The 17029-nt window shown below is 43.5% G+C and overlaps 2 pseudogenes across 2 annotated transcripts; both read left to right on the top strand.

Moving 5' to 3' along the window:
• Window positions 1-7622: 7622 nt before the first annotated feature.
• LOC310779577 (P2Y purinoceptor 1 pseudogene) lies at window positions 7623-8606 on the top strand (annotated as a pseudogene). The gene has a single exon. The product of its transcript is annotated as a P2Y purinoceptor 1 pseudogene (transcript).
• Window positions 8607-9866: 1260 nt separating this feature from the next.
• LOC310779576 (P2Y purinoceptor 1 pseudogene) lies at window positions 9867-11262 on the top strand (annotated as a pseudogene). The gene is made up of 2 exons: window positions 9867-9964; window positions 10284-11262. The product of its transcript is annotated as a P2Y purinoceptor 1 pseudogene (transcript).
• The last annotated feature ends 5767 nt before the right edge of the window (window positions 11263-17029 follow it).

Here is a 17029-nt window from a genome sequence, read left to right as displayed (position 1 = left end):
TGTTTTTGTCTAAGCTTATAGCAACTACCTCTACCCCTCTTCCCATGCTGGGTACATCATAAAATGTCACCGACAGTCAATTGACAGTCGACAGGCATTTCTGTTTATGTTTTATTTCCACAGAGAAAAAATAACAAAAGATAATACAACAAGCAACTTCATACAAGATTGTGCAGGTGAGGGAAAGAAACCCGGAAGGGCTTATATCTCACCTTATTTAAAAGAAAATCTAAATAAATAAAACACTATAATAGGCATTGATAATTAGGCATGCATTGCATTAAAGAGATGTCATATACAATCTAATTTTGTGGCATTTAATACATTTAGAATGCAATATAGGGAAATATTTTATTCCAAAGCCCATTGTAAAAAATAATAATAATAAAAATCAGGTTCTGCTGGGCTTTGCACTCATGCAAATGCAAATCTTTTGAGTCTGAATCAGACAAAGAAAATTGCAAAATGCAATTTTCTAGTATTATTACAGGGTATTTCAGTATATTTCAGTCCCATGAGCAATCGCCATTCTTGAGTTTTGAATATAGGATGTTAATACAACGGGTCGTTTCAGGCAGGCGGTTTGACTGTCTGTCAAAGACGCACTTCTTTTATTGTGGCTTCATTACCATTCTTCAAAGCTAACCGTGTATTTAAAAGGAATTGGATTCTACACTGACTTTTGTGGAAACCAGGGAGCTAGTTAGCGATGAGCTTTGTTATTTTCTCCTTTTACTTTTGTAAATGTTCTCTACTTTGAACAAAACTTTTGACCAATTACATGGCAGTATCCATGCATTAGTAACTATTGTATACACCATAATACCATAGAGTGCATTCTTTACTTATGATGATTACGATACTTTGATGCTGACCTGGTTGCATCACTGTGATGCGCTCCCCCTTATTGTATGTTTCTCAATCCTAACATTGTTCTCTCTGCTCCACTTAGTTGTTCTGCCCTGGTTGCTAGGGCCTGGTTGCTAAGCTGATCCCACTCTGCTGCTCATGCCTGGCTCAGCTGATCCTCCTCTCCATTCCAGTGGCATTGCTTATGCCTGGACTCAGCTGATCCTCATCATCTGTTAATCATAGAGCTCATTCATAAATAGTAGCAGCTTCAGTCATTCTCTCTCCCTCTCTCAGCTCAACACCTCTACATGCTGGTGGCAGCAGCATGTGTCTGGTTTGTTTTGGTACTTTGATTTACTTTCTTTGATTTATCCTTTCTTTACTTTGGGAAAGGTGGGTATGGTGGTTTAGTTTTCGTGGCTTTGTTTCTACAGTTTAGTTTGTTATGTTTTGTAGTTTAGGGTGGTGCCTGGTCCGCCGGCCGTGTGTCGGCCAGTGTGTGCCCGCTCTTTTGTTCTGTTTGGCTGTCCCACCTGACCCCTTTGTTATTTGGGTTTTTTCTAGAGAGCTACATTTTGAGTTGGAAAAATAAAAATACTCTTTTTTGCAAACTTGTTCTTTGATTCCTTCTTTATATGTTATTGGTCTCCAAGCGAGCCTTTTCAAAGGTGGCCGTAACAATCACCATCATAGCCAGAATCAGAATAAAAGATGCCGTCTTGGGGGAATTGTTGCTTAAGAAACCCTCCCTTGACCCTACTGCCATCCAGAACTACCGCCCTGTCTCTCTTCTCTCATTCATTTCCAAAACCCTTGAACGGGCTGCTTCCGAACAACTTTCTCTCTATCTCTCCCAGAATGACCTACTGGATCCTCTACAATCTGGCTTCAAGGCTTCTCACTCTACTGAGACCGCTCTCCTTTCAGTCACTGAGGCCCTACACACTGCTAAGGCCTCATCCCTCTCCTCTGTCCTTGTCCTCCTTGACTTGTCTGCAGCTTTTGATACAGTGAATCACCAGATTCTTCTCTCTACTCTCTCTGATCTAGGCATCTCAGGATCTGCACTCTCCTGGTTTGCCTCCTATCTCTCACTCATACCAGGTTCTATGGCGAGGATCCCTATCCAGATCCTGTACTCTTAGCACAGGTGTGCCCCAGGGCTCAGTCCTGGGCCCCTTGCTATTCCTTCTCTATATCAGATCTCTGGGCCGTGTGATCTCATCTCATGGCTTCTCTTACCACTGCTATGCTGACGACACTCAGCTCTACCTCTCTTCCCCCCCCCAGACACCCAAATCGAGGCACGTATCGCTGCATGCCTCAAAGACATTGGTGCTTGGATGTCTGCCGACCATCTCAAGCTGAATCTTTGGAAAACAGAGCTACTCTTCCTCCCCGGGAAAGACTGTCCCCTCACTGACCTTTCCATCTCCATTGACAACACTACCGTGTTTCCCTATCAAACAGCTAAGAACCTTGGAGTGATCCTCGACAATCAGCTGTCCAACTCAGCCTACATTGCAGCAACTGCCCGCTCCTGCAGGTTCTCCCTGTACAACATCCGCAAAATCCGTCCGTTTCTCACAAGGGAAGCGACACAACTCCTGGTCCAGGCACTTGTCATCTCTCGCCTGGACTACTGCAATGTTCTTCTGGCTGGGCTACCTGCTGTAGCCATCCGACCGCTTCAGCTCATTCAGAACGCTGCAGCCCGCCTGGTATTCAACCAACCCAAATTCTCTCATGTCACTCCCCTCTTCCGGGACCTTCACTGGCTTTCCATCTCGGCACGCATTCAATTCAAAACACTGGTTCTGGCCTACAGGGCAGTACACCAGACAGCCCCTCGGTACTTACAATCTGACACTGAGTTGTGCCAGTGGAGCGTACGCCAGACTCAGGAAAAGAGTTTTTGAAGACCGGGACCTAAAGCCCAAAACAAAACTCCTGGTCTACAGGGCCGTTGTCCTCCCCACCCTATTGTATGGAGCCGAATCATGGACCACCTACAGCAGGCACCTGAGAGCCCTAGAACAACACCACCAAAGATCCCTAAGGAAGATTCTGCGGATCAACTGGGAGGACAGACGCACCAACATCAGCGTTCTAGAGGAAGCTAACATGAGCAGCATCACCACCACAATAATTCAGCACCAACTCCGATGGACAGGTCATGTCATCCGCATGTCCAACACACGTCTCCCAAAACAGATCCTCTACTCACAGTTGAAGGAAGGTCAGCGAGCCCCTGGCGGGCAAAAGAAACGGTTTAAGGACAACATTAAAACTGGTCTGAAAAATTTTAACATCACATCAAGCAACTGGGAGCACATTGCATTAGACAGGCACTCGTGGAAGAAAGCCGTGCAGGAAGGAGCTGCCCGGCACGAAAGGGAACTCCGCCGTGTCGCAGAGACAAAGCGACAGCACCGCAAGGAGAGAGAGAAAGCCTCCACCACCACCAACCACCACCACTCACCCCTGCCCTCAACCACCACCACTCACCCCTGCCCACACTGCACCAAAATATGTGGATCACGGATCGGCCTCTACAGCCATCTGAGGATCCACAAGTAGACGACCCAACAGAGGAGGACAGTCATACTCGTTCCGAGTGACCGCCGATGATGATGACTTACAATCTATGGTCAGGCTCCAAATCTCTCACCGTTCCCTCCGCTCCTCCACCAGCGCAGGACGCCTCGCCCCTCCTCCACTACGGGGGCTCAAAAGTCGCTCATCCCGTACGCGACTCTTCTCGTCCCTGGCACCTCAATGGTGGAATGAGCTTCCACCTTCGGTCAGGATGGCCGAATCACTGCCGATCCTTCGGAAAAGACTAAAAACACACCTTTTCAGGCTCCATCTGGGCCCTTCTTGATCTAACTTCTTTCTCTCTTTAAAAAAAAAAAAAAAAAAATCTAAACTAACCTAAGCTAAATTTTTTACCACTATTCCTTCAGAAGTTGAAGGTATCATAGACTGTGTTACATAGATGATTGCTCTATTGCTGACAAAAATGTGTTATTGTAAGTCGCTTTGGATAAAAGCGTCTGCCAAATGACGTAATGTAATGTAATGTAATGTAAAATAACATGAGGGGGAGCCAGAGCACTGAAGTCATGGTGAGATGACAAAGTAACACAAAAGTGACCCTGGATTTAGCAAATGTTTTCACACTGTCTCCAGATTAAAGCTTTAATAAGCAACATTTTCTGACCACTAGAGGGCGAGCGAAACCACAGCACATTTGTAAATACAACACAGCAAAGCCACTGCGCTACAGTGGCCTACCAGGACAAACACTGCAAAGCACCATGCATAAAGGCTAATAGTTAAGCTAACCATAGCTAAGTGTAATCTGTCGAGACAGACTTTCGACTTGCATTGAAACTGTCGGCAAGCTCTGTGAAAAGCTGTGTAACAGCGCTCGTAAGGGGCAGGCTCGTAAGGGGCAGGCTCGTAAGGGGCAGGCTCGTAAGGGGCAGGCTCGCATGCTGCGCTTTACGCAATCAAAATGGAGTGGACGTGACCGAGAGTCGACTGGTGTGTAGTCAAAACCTACAATTTTCAGTGTGTAGCAAGTTGCTACTTGCTACTAGCAACGAGCTAGAGTTGTTATTGTTGTTTCATAGCGACGGAGGGATTTGAGCGCAGGGAGCTGAAAGGAAATCTATAAATGGTCAGAGCCGGTCGGTTGGAGCCAATGGCAGAGCTTGCAGGGAGCGGAAAGGAATTTTGTTCCGCCCCTTGAGTTCTGTTGATTCAAACATTGAAACGAGCCTGCCCCCAGAGGTTTATAGAGATTTTCTTTTTTTTTAACCGAAGGCTATCATCGGGAGCGGGTGCGTCGTGTGTGTATTTGGCATTGCATAATGGTGACTGTGTGTGTGTGTGTGTGTGTGTGTGTGTGCGTGTGTGTGAGAGAGAGAGAGGGGGGGGGGGGGGAGAGACAGCGCGCCACAGCAGCGAAAACCAGTGTATCTGAACAGTGCTCTCTTTCATTAACTATATTTAAGGTGGGCTGAATGATTCACACAGGATCAACTCGTGGCTTGAAGGAAAAGGAAACATTCCACCTTAAAGGATGGGTTTTCCGTGGGGAATATGAATATATATTAAATCTCACGCCCCTAAGGTTTTCGAATCCGTTGAAATTTTTGAAATTGGTGGTTTACTCACAGAGATATCAACCGGAATCCACTCTGTGTGTGGGGGGGGGGGGGTGGTGGGGGGGAGGTGCGGGTGCGGGGACTCGAAATACTACATTTCCCACAATGCACTGGGCTCGCGTGGCCTTCGTTTTCATGCCCACCCCTCAGGCATTTGGCTGATATCAAACTCCAGTAGGTGGCGGTAATGCACATATATGTTTGCCAACCGCCATAAAACTCAAAGAAGAAGAAGAAGAAGGCTTCGACAATAAAAGATACAAAGAAGAAGAAATAAATCGAAAATAAAATTGCCTCCAAATTGCACCAAATGTAAACGGTAGTATATATGTCGGGAGATGTCTTCATAAAAAAAAATTCATGCATTTTCGTAGGAGTTACGCGCATCTGATGTTGTAACTATTTTCTGTAAAAATGTGTAAAAACGGGTACATTGCTCAGCGTTGATTTCGTTACTTCAACCCACCTACTACTAGATGTAAAATTTGACGATCTTTCCAATGCCGCCAGTCCCGTGTCTATTAGTGCTTCCGTTCCCGAGATATGGTCTCTTTGCAAGGAACTATGGGAAGCTAACCTAGCTACAGTAGGCTAGTGGTGGAAAAAGATGGCTGCCTTTTTGTTTTTGTCAAGGCCTCTGAAGGGGCGTGGAGGACCTCTAGAGGCGGGACCATGGCCAACAACAGTTGTAGTTCATAGGTGCACGACTTCCGCAAGGCGGGGGGTGTCGCTCTGACGCGTTTTGCGTCAGAGCGACATGGAAATAATGTGATAGATGCTTGATAGGCATGGCAGTGAATATCCAATTTCAAAAATTTCAACGGATTCGAAAACCTTAGGGGCGTGAGATTTAATATATATTCATATTCCCCACGGAAAACCCATCCTTTAACTAGCTACAGCGCAGGGGAAACCTCAGTTTAATAAAAGCTATACTGAAACATACTGGCTTTTTCAGCATCAAAATATTTTTTTTTCCACCAGTACCTCACTATAACAAGTAAAGATGAAAAAGGCAGCCAAACATCCTTTCATTTTTCGGACCAGCTGCTAAAAAGGTACGTTTACAAGCATGAAAAAATAAGAAACAATGTTAAAAGCGTGTTTCTTTTCAACGCGGTTGAATCAAAAGTTAGCGTTAATCACCCCATTGCAATTTGCATCGCCAGATGCCAGTTGCCTTGTGCAACTTGTGTGATCGCTGGTTGAGAGATTGTTTAGCTGTTTGTGTTGATAACTGACTCTGCTCTGCTGTGCCCATATACGTATTTTAGTTTCAGAGCTGCAAATGTCACGGGCTTCTGCAGTGTTTATAGAGGACACAAGTTAGTCGTGTGTCAGTGACAGTGGTTTGCAGCACTTGAGGTGTGTGTTTGTGTGTGTGTGTGTGTGTGTGTGTGTGTGTGTGTGTGTGTGTGTGTGTGTGTGTGTGTGTTTTGAATTAATTTGCCATTTGCTCAACTGTGATATCTCTTGAGCAACCGTGATCTTATCTTTCATCTTTCTTAGTTAAAATTGACTAAGTGGCGGTGGGCGGTGTCTGGGTGTCTGTCTGTCAGTGTTTAGCCAAGATGAATTTCCTCTGTCTTTCTGAAAGAGGAAAAGGGTGATGGTGTGCACTGCTATGATTTCAGTGAATATTGATTGATTGATGGATTGTTTGATTGATTGATTGATTGATTGATTGATTGATTGATTGATTGATTGATTGATTGATTGATTGATTGATTGATTGATTAGGAATGGCAACATGGATAGAAGGTGGGAGGACTGGATTGCTCCCAGTGGACCACCAGTCTGAAATCTTACCCTGGTCCCTAAAGTGGACCTGGGTTACACTGTAATTGGCATAATGAGATAAACAATATTTGTTTGCATTCCAGATGCATCTTCTTGATCTGATATATGTATCAGATGTTAATCATGCCTTTTTTCTGCGTGGCACATGAAAAAACGGAGACATGACTTTCACATCAGTGAACAAAGATAGCCTACAGAGAGAGCAGGGTTTCAAACAGGAAGTCACATTGTGTTTCTTCCACCGCTCATAATTCAGTTTCCATCTCTATAAACAACATCATCCACTGAAAGAGACGGATGTAGAAAAGGCCCTCTCATAATCAATCAATCAATCAATCAATCAATCAATCAATCATACTGACTGATGAGACCATGCACATCGGAAACACCCACGGGCCGGATGCGAGCCCGCGACCTAAGGATCTGATTGATGTCATGGACTTGACCACCGTAATCGGTGTCACTCCACTGTCAGGCCATTGATGATGTTGCTGCAGCTGTGAGGTCATCAATGATGTCACTGCAACTGTGAGGTCATCGATGATGTCATAAGTGATACATGCCAAGATATAAAATAAGTGATGTTTCACTCTCTACTGTCGCCGATTCCCTGTTGTTCGACTGCCACGTACTTGATCTGCTACCTTACGCCTGTGTTCCTCCAATAAAGCTTGAAGGACATCTCCGTGGTTCTCATCGGTCATCTCTAGTTCCTATTTAAATAATCCAGCACAAAATAAGTGGAAGCTACAACTTCCCTACAACGGATTTGTGCTTTGCTTTTCAGAAGACAGAATGATGAACACGACTTGTGAACCACTTAAGTTGGACTTTCCACAGAAGTTCCTGCCTGCTGTTTACATCTTAGTATTCATCGTGGGCCTGATAGCTAATGGTTTAGGATTGAAGTCGTTGCTCCAGAACTGGAACAAAGTTAAGATCATCAACATTTTTGTTCTCAATCTTGGAATCACAGATATTTTGTATTTGCTCACGCTGCCGTTTCTGGTCGTGTATCATTTATTGCTAAATGAATGGATCTTTGGAGATGTGTTCTGCAAGATAACAAGATTCTTCTTCAACCTGAATCTATATGGCAGCATTGGGTTCCTCACCTGTATCAGTGTGTACAGGTACCTGGCCATTGTCCACCCAATGAGAGTGATGGGAAGAATAACCATCACCCACTCTGTGGTTATCACGATAATGGTTTGGGTCTTGGTGAGCATTCAAATCCTCCCAGACATGTTCTTCACCAAGACATATGGAAACAAACAGAAATGTTACGATAGCACCTCTAAGTTCTACGTTGAGGATTACCTGAACTACAGCCTTGGATGGACCATCACTGGATTTTGCATCCCTTTCCTCATCACACTGGGCTGCTATGGAAATGTTATTGTCATTCTCTGCCGCAGAAACACAATTGATAAGGTACTGAAACAGAGATGCTTGAAGTTGTTGTTCATTTTGATCATACTCTTCTCTGTTTGTTACATTCCGTATCATGTATCGAGGAACCTCAGCCTCAGGGAGAGAATTTTGATCAACCAGGGAGTGTGCCCTGATAATAACAGAGCCTACATTGCTAAACAGATAAGTCGTGGACTTGTGTGTCTGAACAGCGCCCTCAACCCCCTGGTTTACCTGCATGGAAATGAAGACCTTCCAGCTCAGTTCAGACAACTGTTCCAGCAAGCTCGTCAGAAGGTCACGCGATCGTCCATCACTCACAGACAAGTTACAATGGTGGAAAATCACTCAGACTGCAACTTGTGAATGAATAACATTTTGACAGTCCTTCTCTTAATACGCTCATGCATCTTTGTTCAGGTGTCAGAGGAGGTGTCACTCTGTCTCATGCCTTCTGGTTCTGCCCTTCACTGACGGGATTCTGGGCCAAAATATTTGACTGGTACTCTAAGGCCTACAAAATTAGCCTTCAGTCGGAGGCAGAACTCGCCATCTTCGGCTGCTCGGAGACCTCTCTGGACTTCCCCACAGCTGTGCAACAGTCTCTGACACATGGGCCAACTGTTGCCAAAAAACTAATTCTGAAAGAATGGAAGTCCCCCTCTTCACCTTCTTTCCAACTGTGGTTGACGGACATGATCTCTGTTATAAGGATGGAGAGGCTCAGATCCTTGAGAACCAATTCACTTAAAAAGTTTCTAACTATTTGGGAGCCGTTTCTGGCCTACCTCGATGAGGTTAGGGGCGGTGGGTGACTTGCCTGGCTGGTTTCTGTTGGACGCCTTGCGTGGGACCCCATGCGCAACATCTCTTACAAGTATATAAGCACCTTATATGGATAGTAGGACCACATTATGATAACTGCTGATATATGTATGTTTTTTGTTTGTTTGTTGTTGTTTTTTCCGTTACTGTGTCTGAGCTTGTTCATTTTTGTTCATATATATTGTTAAAATATATATATATAAAAAAAAATATGCTCATGCATCTTTGTAATATATATTTCTAATAAATAATACATAATATATTTCTAAACAAGAATACATTAACTGTAGTGGATTTACATTTACCGTACTGGATTTTTGCATTTGGCAGATTGTGGATCATGTGGAAAAAAGCTCAAATAAAAAAATGCATTCAAGTCACAATTCTTGTCACTGATTAATCTCTGAATTCTGACTTTAAACTTTAACTGAAATTAACAATGACTTTTTAACCATTTTAGATCACATCCCTGGTCATAGTTTGCACCCATTTAACAATGTATGTGGGGGGGGGGGAATCACAAAAATCCAATTTCTTTCATTTTTCACATCAAAAGTCAACCATTCATAACAAAATCTACAGTGTGCTTAAATCAGCTAGTAGTAGCTACTATCACATTTCAACCCAATTTCAATCAATAATATTGTAGCGATCCAGGTAATCCAGGTAATTACAGGTAATGTGGTGTTTCCGTGTTTAGCTAGGAACTGATGTGTGGGGGGTGTGTGATGGAAAAATTGCTGCAATGCCCTGCTGATTCATCAATAATGAGATATCCGTTTTAAGTGTTTTTACCAGACCATGCACATCGGAAACACCCACGGGCCGGATGCGAGCCCGCGACCTAAGGATCTGATTGATGTCATGGACTTGACCACCGTAATCGGTGTCACTCCACTGTCAGGCCATTGATGATGTTGCTGCAGCTGTGAGGTCATCAATGATGTCACTGCAACTGTGAGGTCATCGATGATGTCATAAGTGATACATGCCAAGATATAAAATAAGTGATGTTTCACTCTCTACTGTCCCCGATTCCCTGTTGTTCGACTGCCACGTACTTGATCTGCTACCTTACGCCTGTGTTCCTCCAATAAAGCTTGAAGGACATCTCCGTGGTTCTCATCGGTCATCTAGCTAGTTCCTATTTAAATAATCCAGCACAAAATAAGTGGAAGCTACAACTTCCCTACAACGGATTTGTGCTTTGCTTTTCAGAAGACAGAATGATGAACAGTCTTGTGAACCACTTAAGTTGGACTTTCCACAGAAGTTCCTGCCTGCTGTTTACATCTTAGTATTCATCGTAGGCCTGATAGCTAATGGTTTAGGATTGAAGTCGTTGCTCCAGAACTGGAACAAAGTTAAGATCATCAACATTTTTGTTCTCAATCTTGGAATCACAGATATTTTGTATTTGCTCACGCTGCCGTTTCTGGTCGTGTATCATTTATTGCTAAATGAATGGATCTTTGGAGATGTGTTCTGCAAGATAACAAGATTCTTCTTCAACATGAATCTATATGGCAGCATTGGGTTCCTCACCTGTATCAGTGTGTACAGGTACCTGGCCATTGTCCACCCAATGAGAGTGATGGGAAGAATAACCATCACCCACTCTGTGGTTATCACGATAATGGTTTGGGTCTTGGTGAGCATTCAAATCCTCCCAGACATGTTCTTCACCAAGACATATGGAAACAAACAGAAATGTTACGATAGCACCTCTAAGTTCTACGTTGAGGATTACCTGAACTACAGCCTTGGATGGACCATCACTGGATTTTGCATCCCTTTCCTCATCACACTGGGCTGCTATGGAAATGTTATTGTCATTCTCTGCCGCAGAAACACAATTGATAAGGTACTGAAACAGAGATGCTTGAAGTTGTTGTTCATTTTGATCATACTCTTCTCTGTTTGTTACATTCCGTATCATGTATCGAGGAACCTCAGCCTCAGGGAGAGAATTTTGATCAACCAGGGAGTGTGCCCTGATAATAACAGAGCCTACATTGCTAAACAGATAAGTCGTGGACTTGTGTGTCTGAACAGCGCCCTCAACCCCCTGGTTTACCTGCATGGAAATGAAGACCTTCCAGCTCAGTTCAGACAACTGTTCCAGCAAGCTCGTCAGAAGGTCACGCGATCGTCCATCACTCACAGACAAGTTACAATGGTGGAAAATCATTGTTGAAAATGTTGTTGTTTTTTCCGTTACTGTGTCTGAGCTTGTTCATTTTTGTTCATATATATTGTTAAAATTGAAAAATATATATATATAAAAAAAAATATGCTCATGCATCTTTGTAATATATATTTCTAATAAATAATACATAATATATTTCTAAACAAGAATACATTAACTGTAGTGGATTTACATTTACTGGATTTTTGCATTTGGCAGATTGTGGATCATGTGGAAAAAAGATCAAATAAAAAAATGCATTCAAGTCACAATTCTTGTCACTGATTAATCTCTGAATTCTGACTTTTAACTTTAACTGAAATTAACAATGACTTTTTAACCATTTTAGATCACATCCCTGGTCATAGTTTGCACCCATTTAACAATGTATGTGGGGGGGGGGGGAATCACAAAAATCCAATTTCTTTCATTTTTCACATCAAAAGTCAACCATTCATAACAAAATCTACAGTGTGCTTAAATCAGCTAGTATCACTAGTATGTTAACACATTCACTGCCAACAGTTTTTTTTTTACTGTAGGTAGCTTCTGCCAAGGTTTTTTTTTGAGGATTCTGGCTCATCTTTCAAGAGCCGAGGATTATTTTCTGCTAGGAATTTGTGAACACAAAATATCTCAAAAGAACTAATAGAATGTGTGCTTTCTCTCTCTAAAAGAGTTAGTTTGTAGAGTTAGTAGTTATGTAGGCATTAGCAGTTGAATACAGCATGGTTTCAGCATCTGAAAAGGAAAGTTGAGATAAATGCCTTTTTGTGAAATTCGATAGAACAGTCACTTTAACCATTTATTTTTGGCATCAGTAACACATCAGACATCTAAACAATAGTTCTGAACAGTAATTTCCTCCATAACACCACCCCCACCCCCCTCTCCTTCAAACTCCTCCCTCCGTGTGTGTTCTCCTCCTCCCTCCGTGGCTCTGCAGCGGGTGTGTCACAAGCGAGTTTCTGCTGTCTGTGCTGCCTGGCTGCTGGCGGCCGCTCTTTGGGCGAGTCTGGATGGGGCTCGTTCGTTTCTGGGTTTTCGGTTGTGAGCTCAGCTGGAATGAAGCTGCGTGCGATTCTGGGCTTTCTGCTGGTGTTTCAAAGTGTGTTGCACCCAGAATCTATTTTTGGAATGCCCCACCGCCAGCTCCCTGCGCAAAAGCGAAAGCGTTTTCGCCAATCCATTTTCATGAGAATGGCTTCCTCACGCTGCTGTTTTTGCTTGGCTTTCTCTCGTCTGGAGAGCACTGTCGCCACTTATTGGGGCGGTAAAATAGGTTATACACATTCAATAGCTCCCATATTTTTATAGGAGATGTAAAAGGGTTAGATCCACGTCCCACCGTCAAAAAAATAAATAAAAATCCAGACTTGCCCAGCGGCCGCCAGCAGACAGGAGCAGCAGCAAAGCAGCAGCAGAAACGAGCTTGTGACACGCCCGCTGCAGCCAAGAAGAACACACACGGAGGGAGGAGTTTGAAGGAGAGGGGTGTTTCCTGCTGTTATGGAGGAAATTACTGTTCAAAACTATTGTTTAGATGTCTGACATCTTACTGATGCCAAAAATGAATGGTTAAAGTGACTGTTCTATCGAATTTCACAAAAAGCTATTTATCTCAGCTTAAATTTTCAGACGCTGAAACCATGCTGTATTCAAGTGCTAATGCCTACATAACTACTAACTCTACAAACTAACTCTTTTAGACAGAGAAAGCACACATTCTATTAGTTCTTTTGAGATATTTTGTGTTCACAAAATCTTAGCAGAAAAGAATCCTCGGGTCTTGAAAGATGAGCCAGAATCCTCAAAAAAACCCTCTGGCAGAAGCTACCTAAAGTAAAAAAAAAACGGCTGGCAGTGAATGTGTTAACACATTCACTGCCAACAGTTTTTTTTTTTTACTGTAGGTAGCTTCTGCCAAGGTTTTTTTTTGAGGATTCTGGCTCATCTTTCAAGAGCCGAGGATTATTATTATCGTTATTTCGAATCCCACATAGGTTACGCCAAACCCCACATAGGTTACGCTAAAACCACCACCGCAAAGCGTCCTACCTGTCGTTGGCCAGTCGGCAGGAAAGTATCGCGGGACTTCACGAGACTTGGTGACCGAGATCACGTTTGAGGTACGGTAATTTGATCCCTGTGCGACTCCAGGAAATGGCCTGGGGCGAAATATCACTGTGGTGGATGTTGAGGGATCAGATTATGACAATATTTGGGGAAAACAGGAATAAAAATAGCTATTTAGATGCAGGAAAGACAGGCTCACACTTGGCCCCAAATCAGCTCCATTTTACAACTGACTTGGACGCTATTGATCTCAAAACAACGCTAGGACGGCCAGAAACGCCGCGGACATCACCGGGTGAGTGGTCAAATCATAATTAATGCCAGGAGATGGGTCCAGGTTAAAAAAAAACGAAATTCTCCTTTAAAGGAGCATTCCGTACTTTTAACAAGTTACTGTGATGGATGCATTATGGGTTTAGTTGGGATGACTGCTGCACTTTTTGTATTCTGTTTATAGTGTGAATGTTATTTTATATTGAATCTAATTGAAGAGTTTACTGCTAAGTACTTTATTATTTTTGATATTTTATTTAAAGGGACATTTCAAAATTTAAATAGAAACTATTACAGACATTACAGATTATAGATATTCATTTTTGATACAATGTTTATATTAATACTGAATGTATTTTCATGAGTATAAGACCGAATGGTTTATTGAATGGAAAAGTGACAAGTATTCACATTGTGTGTTTTGAACTGTTATAGAGCATTCATGGTTATATCTCTGAAGTCAAAGTCTAAAGTCTGAAGTCAAGTCAAAGTCATTTGTCAATGTCATTAGTTTAAAGTCATGATCAAGAAAATTATACTGTGAAAAAAACATATTGTGTACCGTTGGTAGAATAAATCCTGCGGCAAAGCTGAAACAAGCCAAACAACGTGTCTCTCTGGTTTTATAACTACAGGACAGGATTTATCCGCACTACCCTCCTGGCCACCCCTAGGGCCACGGGGGCAACATGTACCCCATTATTATATCACTGATGACATCATCTGTGTGTGTGTGTGTGTGTGTGTGTGTGTGTGTGTGTGTGTGTGTGCCCCCCTATGACATCACTGATCAGTCTTGTCACAATGCCTCCTTGTGTGTGTGTGTGTGTGTGTGTGTGTGTGTGTGTGTGACATCACTGACCTTGTCATAATGCCTCCTTGCGTGTGTGTGTGTGTGTGTGTGTGTGTGTGTGTGTGTTTGTGTGTGTGTGTGTGTGTGTGTGTGCCCTTATGACATCACTTTTGACATTACATTACATTACATTACATCATTTGGCAGACGCTTTTATCCAAAGCGACTTACAATAACACATTTTTGTCAGCAATAGAGCAATCAACTATGGAGTACAGTCTATGACAACTACAAATTCTGAAGGAACAGTGGTACGAGTTTAGTTTGGGATTTTTTTTTTTTTTTTTATATATAGAAAGAGAGAGAAAGAAGTTAGATCAAGAAGGGCCCAGATGGAGCCTGAAAAGGTGAGTCTTTAGTCTTTTCCGAAAGATCGGCAGTGATTCAGCAGTCCTGACCGAAGGTGGAAGCTCGTTCCACCATTGGGGTGCCAGGGACGAGAAGAGTCGAGATCGGGATGAGCGACTTTTGAGCCCCCGTAGCGAAGGAGGGGTGAGGCAACCTGCACTGGTGGAGGAGCGAAGGGAGCGCTGAGAGGTTTGGAACCTGACCATATATTGCAGGTACTGTACAGGGGAGCTGACTGGTGTACTGCCCTGTAGGCCAGTACCAGTGTCTTGAATTTGATGCGAGCTGAGATGGGAAGCCAGTGGAGGTCCCGGAAGAGGGGAGTGACATGAGAGAATTTGGGTTGGTTGAATACCAGACGGGCTGCAGCGTTCTGAATGAGCTGAAGCGGTCGGATGTCGGTGGCAGGTAGGCCGGCCAGGAGCACGTTGCAGTAGTCCAGGCGAGAGATGATAAGTGACTGGACCAGGAGTTGAGTCGCTTCTCTTGTGAGAAAGGGACAGATTTTGCGGATGTTGTAGAGGGAGAACCTACAGGAGCGTGCTGTCGCAGCTATGTTGGCTGAGCAAGACAGCTGGTTGTCGAGGATCACCCCAAGGTTCTTAGCTGTTTGGGAGGGAAGTACAGTGGTGTTGTCGATGGAGATGGAGAGATCTGCGAGAGGGCAGTCTTTCCCTGGGAGGAAGAGTAGCTCTGTCTTACCAAGGTTGAGCTTGAGGTGGTGGGCAGACATCCAGTCACCAATGTCTTTGAGACATGCAGAGATGCGAGCCTCGATTTGAGTGTCGGAGGGGGGGAAGGAAAGGAAAAGCTGGGTGTCATCAGCATAGCAGTGATAAGAGAAGCCATGAGAAGAGATCACATAGGCAAGAGATCTGATATAGAGAAGGAAAAGTAAGGGGCCCAGGACTGAGCCCTGGGGGACACCGGTGGTAAGAGGGCAGGATCTGGAGACGGACCCTCTCCATAAGACCTGGTATGAGCGGTTCGAGAGATAGGAAGCAAACCAGGATAGTGCAGAACCTGAAATGCCGAGGTCAGACAGAGTGGAAAGAAGGATTTGGTGGTTGACTGTATCGAAGGCAGCAGACAGGTCAAGGAGGACATGAATTAGTTAATGATGATTAGCTAATTCGCCTAATTAAAAAATCCGGCTCTGTCAGGTCACCCGCACTGGTGCCCTTTACACCCCCTGAAAGTTTCAGCCCGATCGCACTTAAAACGGCATAGCTGTGGCCGGATACAGAACTTGAAACAAACAAACATCGCCCACATCATGAGATGACATCATCACTGATTACATCACTGATGACATCATCACTGATGAAATCCTATCCGTTCCTGACTGAATGAATGGGTTTCCTCACCGAAGGCCGTCGAGCAGGAAAGCAGATAATGTGGTGGTCTGCAAAATCCCTTCACATGGTGGGAATTTGACATTTTTATTTTTTGACATTTCCATAAATTAGAAACTCTCTCCTATATAACTTTTTGAATGACTGAGACAATAATAGATGCAAAACTCATTTTCAACCTTGTTTTGCTCATTGCCAACAATGTGCAGCAGCGACATATGAAGGTTTTCTGCTGGCCACCACACATATATAGTATCATTACATCTCAATGAAATCGCCACATAGCACTAGTTCCTTTCAGGATTGGTCAAGGTTTGATATCACTTATTGCAGGTTTAATTTCTCAGGGAAGACATGTTGCCTATTTTGGCAGTGATGATATGATCAGAAGAGCATTATGAGCTAAACATCACTGTTGGCACAGCTACTTCGTGACGCTAAAGACTTCTTTGTGTGTCGTTATCAAAAATTCAAAATACACAAAGCTTACAGTAACAACAGCTGCCAATGCTTAATGACAACTGTCACAGAGTTAGCACACTTTACTCTGCTTTTGCTTCTGCAAGATATTTCTGCTGAAACTTTTTGAGTGCTGGAAAAAGCAGTATGTCAAAAAAATGTATTCCCCATGACAAGAAGCCTCTTCTAGTTTTAGTTTTAATCGGAGAGAACTATGCCATACCCGGGAGCCACATAGCAATGAGGGGAAACGCGTCCTCTGCTTGGGAGACTTTTGCATATCTGCCACTGAATTCACGTCAAAGTGTATCGATACCTCCGAGACCGGGCGCAAAACATATAAATGCCCAATTATAGGAGCTTCAAAGAGAGACGTGTTTAAAAATGTATAACAGGCGGCACCGTTACATAA

The sequence above is a fragment of the Poromitra crassiceps genome (genome assembly GCF_964638095.1).
Source record: "Poromitra crassiceps genome assembly, chromosome: 7".
Classification (NCBI taxonomy): Eukaryota; Metazoa; Chordata; class Actinopteri; order Beryciformes; family Melamphaidae; genus Poromitra; species Poromitra crassiceps.
The sequence above is the reverse complement of the archived record's forward strand: the minus strand, read 5'-3'. Positions and strand labels throughout refer to the sequence as shown.